Source organism: Nomia melanderi, unplaced genomic scaffold (genome assembly GCF_051020985.1).
Source record: "Nomia melanderi isolate GNS246 unplaced genomic scaffold, iyNomMela1 scaffold0272, whole genome shotgun sequence".
NCBI lineage: Eukaryota > Metazoa > Arthropoda > Insecta > Hymenoptera > Halictidae > Nomia > Nomia melanderi.
The window spans coordinates 7501-15000 of record NW_027475387.1 but is presented as its reverse complement, the minus strand read 5'-3'; the positions used below and the strand labels follow the sequence as shown (position 1 = coordinate 15000).

Sequence of the window (7500 nt, the reverse complement as noted above, 5' to 3'; positions counted from 1 at the left end):
CGTTCTATAATAGAAATACCCGTCGTAGCGATTCGGCCGAGACACCCGCCACGAAACACTCTCTCGTCGTGGAATCCCCGCGTCGGAGAGTAAAACGCGCGAAGGCTTACTATGAGAGAAGAAATAGTATATGCCGGTGGTTCGCGTGTGTAGGCTCTATACGAAATTGCGATTCAAGAGAGTAGGAAAAGACGCGATGAACCACGATTTCCGTGCGTCTTACGTCTCTCGACGATGGGACGATCCACGCGAAGAGTTGTTACGTGCTCGCGCGAGGTGCGATAGCGTCGATTCGCTTTTCTGTACGGGGAGAAATAGAACGATGAGCTGACTTATCGGGTCTTCGTTGGAATTACCGTCGCTGGCATTGTAAACTCCAGATGACCTTGTGATTCCTTCGTCGGGCACTGGTAAAGGGTGGCGATGATTCGTTCTATAATAGAAATACCCGTCGTAGCGTTTCGGCCTAGTCACCCGCCACGAAACACTCTCTCGTCGTGGAATCCCCGCGTCGGAGAGTAAAACGCCGAAGGCTTACTTATGAAACTTACGTCTCTCGACGATGGGACGATCCACGCGAAGAGTTGTTACGTGCACGCGTATGGTGCGATTGCGTCGATTCGCTTTTCTGTACGGGGAGCAATAGAACGTTGAGTTGACTTATCGGGTCTTCGTTGGAATTACCGTCGCTGGCATTGTAAACTCCAGATGACCTTGTGATTCCTTCGTCGGGCACTGGTAAAGGGTGGCGATGATGCGTTCTATAATAGAAATACCCGTCGTAGCGTTTCTTCCGAGTCAACCCGCTCACGAAACACTCTCTCGTCGTGGAATCCCCGCGTCGGAGAGTAAAACGCGAATTCATAGTATGGAAACTTACGTCTCTCGACGATGGGACGATCCACGCGAAGAGTTGTTACGTGCACGCGTATGGTGCGATTGCGTCGATTCGCTTTTCTGTACGGGGAGTAATAGAACGTTGAGTTGACTTATCGGGTCTTCGTTGGAATTACCGTCGCTGGCATTGTAAACTCCAGATGACCTTGTGATTCCTTCGTCGGGCACTGGTAAAGGGTGGCGATGATGCGTTCTATAATAGAAATACCCGTCGTAGCGTTTCTTCCGAGTCAACCCGCTCACGAAACTCTCTCTCGTCGTGGAATCCCCGCGTCGGAGAGTAAAACGCGAATTCATACTATGAAAACTTACGTCTCTCGACGATGGGACGATCCACGCGAAGAGTTGTTTACGTGCACGCGTATGGTGCGATTGCGTCGATTCGCTTTTCTGTACGGGGAGAAATAGAACGTTGAGTTGACTTATCGGGTCTTCGTTGGAATTACCGTCGCTGGCATTGTAAACTCCAGATGACCTTGTGATTCCTTCGTCGGGCACTGGTAAAGGGTGGCGATGATGCGTTCTATAATAGAAATACCCGTCGTAGCGTTTCTTCGGAGTCAACCCGCTCACGAAACTCTCTCTCGTCGTGGAATCCCCGCGTCGGAGAGTAAAACGCGAATTCATACTATGAAAACTTACGTCTCTCGACGATGGGACGATCCACGCGAAGAGTTGTTTACGTGTACGCGTATGGTGCGATTGCGTCGATTCGCTTTTCTGTACGGGGAGAAATAGAACGTTGAGTTGACTTATCGGGTCTTCGTTGGAATTACCGTCGCTGGCATTGTAAACTCCAGATGACCTTGTGATTCCTTCGTCGGGCACTGGTAAAGGGTGGCGATGATGCGTTCTATAATAGAAATACCCGTCGTAGCGTTTCTTCCGAGTCAACCCGCTCACGAAACTCTCTCTCTCGTCGTGGAATCCCCGCGTCGGAGAGTAAAACGCCGAAGGCTTACTATGAAACTTACGTCTCTCGACGATGGGACGATCCACGCGAAGAGTTGTTACGTGCACGCGTATGGTGCGATTGCGTCGATTCGCTTTTCTGTACGGGGAGTAATAGAACGTTGAGTTGACTTATCGGGTCTTCGTTGGAATTACCGTCGCTGGCATTGTAAACTCCAGATGACCTTGTGATTCCTTCGTCGGGCACTGGTAAAGGGTGGCGATGATGCGTTCTATAATAGAAATACCCGTCGTAGCGTTTCTTCCGAGTCAACCCGCTCACGAAACTCTCTCTCGTCGTGGAATCCCCGCGTCGGAGAGTAAAACGCGAATTCATACTATGAAAACTTACGTCTCTCGACGATGGGACGATCCACGCGAAGAGTTGTTTACGTGCACGCGTATGGTGCGATTGCGTCGATTCGCTTTTCTGTACGGGGAGAAATAGAACGTTGAGTTGACTTATCGGGTCTTCGTTGGAATTACCGTCGCTGGCATTGTAAACTCCAGATGACCTTGTGATTCCTTCGTCGGGCACTGGTAAAGGGTGGCGATGATGCGTTCTATAATAGAAATACCCGTCGTAGCGTTTCTTCCGAGTCAACCCGCTCACGAAACTCTCTCTCGTCGTGGAATCCCCGCGTCGGAGAGTAAAACGCGAATTCATACTATGAAAACTTACGTCTCTCGACGATGGGACGATCCACGCGAAGAGTTGTTTACGTGCACGCGTATGGTGCGATTGCGTCGATTCGCTTTTCTGTACGGGGAGAAATAGAACGTTGAGTTGACTTATCGGGTCTTCGTTGGAATTACCGTCGCTGGCATTGTAAACTCCAGATGACCTTGTGATTCCTTCGTCGGGCACTGGTAAAGGGTGGCGATGATGCGTTCTATAATAGAAATACCCGTCGTAGCGTTTCTTCCGAGTCAACCCGCTCACGAAACTCTCTCTCGTCGTGGAATCCCCGCGTCGGAGGGTAAAACGCGATATATAATAGTATATGCCAGTGGTTCGCGCGCGTCGTCTCTGAGATACGCGGTCGACAGAGTTCCGAAAACACGTGATGTGCCACGATTTCCGTGCGTCTTACATCTTTCGACGATGGGACGATCCACGCGAAGAGAACGTTCGTGCTTGCGTGAGGTGCAACAGCGTCGATTCGCTTTTCTGTACGGGGAGAAATAGAACGTTGAGTTGACTTATCGGGTCTTCGTTGGAATTACCGTCGCTGGCATTGTAAACTCCAGATGACCTTGTGATTCCTTCGTCGGGCACTGGTAAAGGGTGGCGATGATTCGTTCTATAATAGTAATACCCGTCGTAGCGTTTCGACCGATGTCACCCGCCACGAATGTCTCTCTCGACGTGGAAACCCCGCGCCGAAGAGTAAACGCGAAGGCTTACCATACGAAAGAAAACGGTATTATACGCCTGTGGTATGTGCGTCTCGGCTCTGTGATACGCGATCGGCAGAGTTACAAAAAAACGTTGATGGGCCACGATTTCCGTGCGTCTTACATCTTTCGACGATGGGACGATCCACGCGAAGAGTAGTTACGTGCTCGCGCGAGGTGCGATAGCGTCGATTCGCTTTTCTGTACGGGGAGAAATAGAACGATGAGTTGACTTATCGGGTCTTCGTTGGAATTACCGTCGCTGGCATTGTAAACTCCAGATGACCTTGTGATTCCTTCGTCGGGCACTGGTAAAGGGTGGCGATGATTCGTTCTATAATAGAAATACCCGTCGTAGCGATTCGGCCGAGACACCCGCCACGAAACTCTCTCTCGTCGTGGAATCCCCATGTCGGAGAGTAAAACGCGAAGGCTAACTATATAAGAAACATATAGTATTATTTATGCCTGTGGTTCTCCGTTTGTCCTACTCTCAGATACGCGACTCGGAGAGTTACGAATAATCGTGATGGACCACGATTTCTGTACGTCTTACATCTTTCGACGATGGGACGATCCACGCGAAGAGATCATTCCTGCTTGCGTGAGGTGCGATAGCGCCGATTCGCTTTTCTGTACGGGGAGAAATAGAACGATGAGTTGACTTATCGGGTCTTCGTTGGAATTACCGTCGCTGGCATTGTAAACTCCAGATGACCTTGTGATTCCTTCGTCGGGCACTGGTAAAGGGTGGCGATGATTCGTTCTATAATAGAAATACCCGTCGTAGCGATTCGGCCGTGTCACCCGCCACGAAAATCTCTCTCGTCGTGGAATCCCCGCGTCGTAGAGTAAACGCGAAGGCTTGCTATAGAAGACTATAGTTTATACGCCTGTGGTTCACCGGTTGCCTGCTCTCCGGGGTACGCGATCGCGCAGGAGTTACGGAAGAACTTGATGGGCCACGATCTCCAAGCGGCTATATCTTTCGACGATGGGACGATTCACGCGAAGAGAACGTTCGTGCATGCGTGAGGTGCGATAGCGTTGATTCGCTTGTCTGTACGGGGAGAAATAGAACGATGAGTTGACTTATCGGGTCTTCGTTGGAATTACCGTCGCTGGCATTGTAAACTCCAGATGACCTTGTGATTCCTTCGTCGGGCACTGGTAAAGGGTGGCGATGATTCGTTCTATAATAGAAATACCCGTCGTAGCGTTTCGACCGATGTCACCCGCCACGAAATTCTCTCTCGTCGTGGAATCCCCGCGTCGGAGAGTAACCGCCGAAGGCTTGCTATAGAAGACTATAGTTTATACGCCTGTGGTTCACCGGTTGCCGGCTCTCCGGGGCACGCGATCGCGCGAAGGTTACGGAGGGACGTGAAGCGCCCGAGCAATGAAACGTCCGCAGGAGGAAACGAGCAACCGCCGAACATTGTTTCGCGACGTTTCCATAATGTATTGTCGTTTCGCTCGCATCCCGCTTCTTTCCCCTAGTTTCCTCGACGCGTAGTTTCGCAGCCTTAGTGGACGAATCATTCTCGATTCGAGGAAAGATATGCAGTGGGGCGTGCAATGAGCCCGCCAGAGACCACGATCTCCAATGCGTCTTTACATCTTTCGACGATGGGATGATCCACGCGAAGAGAACGTTCGTGCTTGCGCGAGGTGCGTTAGCGTCGATTCGCTTTTCTGTACGGGGAGAAATAGAACGATGAGTTGACTTATCGGGTCTTCGTTGGAATTACCGTCGCTGGCATTGTAAACTCCAGATGACCTTGTGATTCCTTCGTCGGGCACTGGTAAAGGGTGGCGATGATTCGTTCTATAATAGAAATACCCGTCGTAGCGATTCGGCCGAGTCACCCGCCACGAAACTGTCTCTCTTTCGTCGTGGAAACCCCGCGTCGGAGAGTAAAACGCGCGAAGGCTGTGACTGTAACATATATATATACAGTATACAATGCCTGTGGTTTTTGCGCGTGTCGGCTCTTCGGTATACGCGATCGGCCAGAGTTACGGAGGGACGGTGAAGCGCACGAGAAATTGAAACGGCCGCACGATTGGAACCGAGCAACCGTCGAACATTGTTTCGCGACGTTTCCATAATGCGTTTTCGTTTCGCTCGCATACCGCTTCTTTTCCCCTAGTCTCTGAGACGCGTTTTCGAGCCGTTCTTCTACTATCGATTCTCGTAGAGAGAAGGGACCGGGTAGTCTGGAAGTGGAACCCGCATCTTGCGTGTACCGTACACGGAATTGAGAGGACCGGCCGTGAAGCTCGTTTTAAAGCCGTGCGTCTGACACCCAACTCTTGCGCGCCAATTTCGCGGCAAGAGATAATATGGGACGAATGACCGGCAAAGAGCCAGCTGTGAAGTCTGTTTTTTTAATCGAATCCGTGGACGTGTGTATGCCGTAGCGTCGCTCGTCGTGTTCGTTCATGGTCGTTCCGAGAGAAAGAACGAAAGCGGTAACGAAGGGACCGGCCGTGAAGCTCGTTTTAAAGCCGCGCGTCTGACACCCAACTCTTGCGCGCCAATTTCGCGGCAAGAGATAACATGGGACGAATGACCGGCAAAGAGCCAGCTGTGAAGTCTTTTTTCATTATTTGCTTTCAATCGATCGATCGGTACGATTCGTGCAACGTTTCGCGCGATGCGACGCGAAAACATGCGCGCAACAATAGATGCGTCTGATCGGAAGAACGCGAGGGTCGACTGCACGCGATGGATTCAGTATCGGGTAGGATACAAAATATATCCCCGTCGTTTCCACGCGTGCGAGTCTTCTGCGTCTTTCGCGGGTTTTTGAATGCACTATACGCCCGGAACGTCGAGAAATATATACATATTACTTGAACGTTTTTCGTCTCGAAAGGCTTCGGTGTCGTCTCCAAGGCGACGCCTGAATCTCCTTCGCGCGCTGGTCGGAGATTCAGGTATCAACTTTTATCTTCTCTTTGAAAGAAGAGAGATATTAGGTCGAACAAATGAGAATAAAATTATATATGTGAAATATAAAATTTATACGATTACCCTGAACGGTGGATCACTTGGCTCGTGGGTCGATGAAGAACGCAGCTAATTGCGCGTCAACGTGTGAACTGCAGGACACATGAACATCGACATTTCGAACGCACATTGCGGTCCACGGATACAATTCCTGGACCACGCCTGGCTGAGGGTCGTTTACGTACCATACACTGCTTGCGTAGCTCTGTCAAATCCCCGCCGTCGTTCACCTCTTCGGATCGAACGTTTTTTTACCGAAGGGCGCAAAGAACGTTTCTGAGTCGGGTTAAGAGAAGGATGCTACGTACGAGCGAACGATGGGTGTCTCGTCGGCGTTTGTCGCGGACACGCGAAAATTCTGTGAATTTCACGGACAGTGTACGTTCTAGTTGTTGCAAAACGATCGGAATCGTTTGTATGGACTCGCGTGAGTGTTCGCGGCGTCGTGCGTCGTTCAATTACGACCGCCCGCGGATACCGCTCCACTGCGATATGGATCTGAGCGACAACTTTTTCGGCTGTTCGTGAGATGAACGGTTTCGTGTGTTTAGAAAAATTTTTTTTCCCGCGCTCCCGACGTCACCTGAAATGATGCGTCAGAGGTGAAAGAAAATATTAAGAAGTCGAGAGAGAGAGAGACTACACACGTTTTATTCATATTTTGTATACCGTGCGTGAGACGGATGTGCACGACACGTCGTATGTCGGTATATTACCGACTGGCCCCAGGGAGATTGTTTTCTTCCTCTCTTACGAATGAGATGTACGTTTCGGAGGATCGTCGTTACCGAAACACACGGCAAAACGAGACTTCTCGCAGCAGAACCTTTATACACAATACACATCGACTCTTTTTACCCCGAGAGAGAGAGAAAAGGTGTATTTCTTTTTTTTATTTTTCGAATTCGACGCACGAACGCTTTGACGACTGGAGAAAAACACGGTGTGTGTTAAAATCGTGCGGGACGAGCATGCGTATTCGTAACGGGTCGAATAGTTCTTATTCCCCGTCGTCGCGTGTCCTCGCTGGACCACCACCGTGCGCTTCCGCCACGTTCAGTTGAATTTCGAAATATATATATATAAAAAGAATCACCATATACTCTCTTTCGGGAGGTGTATTTTTATCGGTTTCTGCTATAGAGAAGAGACGGAGATCGTGTTGTGAGGTGTAACGTTTCTGTATCCCCGTTTCGGAGGATCGTCGTTATCGGCGGAACACACGTCAAAACGAGACT

At 50.2% G+C, this 7500-nt stretch overlaps 1 non-coding gene across 1 annotated transcript; it reads left to right on the top strand.

The window, feature by feature from the left end:
* Positions 1-6283: 6283 nt before the first annotated feature.
* Positions 6284-6438, top strand: LOC143175955 (5.8S ribosomal RNA). Its single transcript, XR_013000585.1, has one exon. It is a non-coding gene; the product is annotated as a 5.8S ribosomal RNA (ribosomal RNA).
* Positions 6439-7500: the final 1062 nt, after the last annotated feature.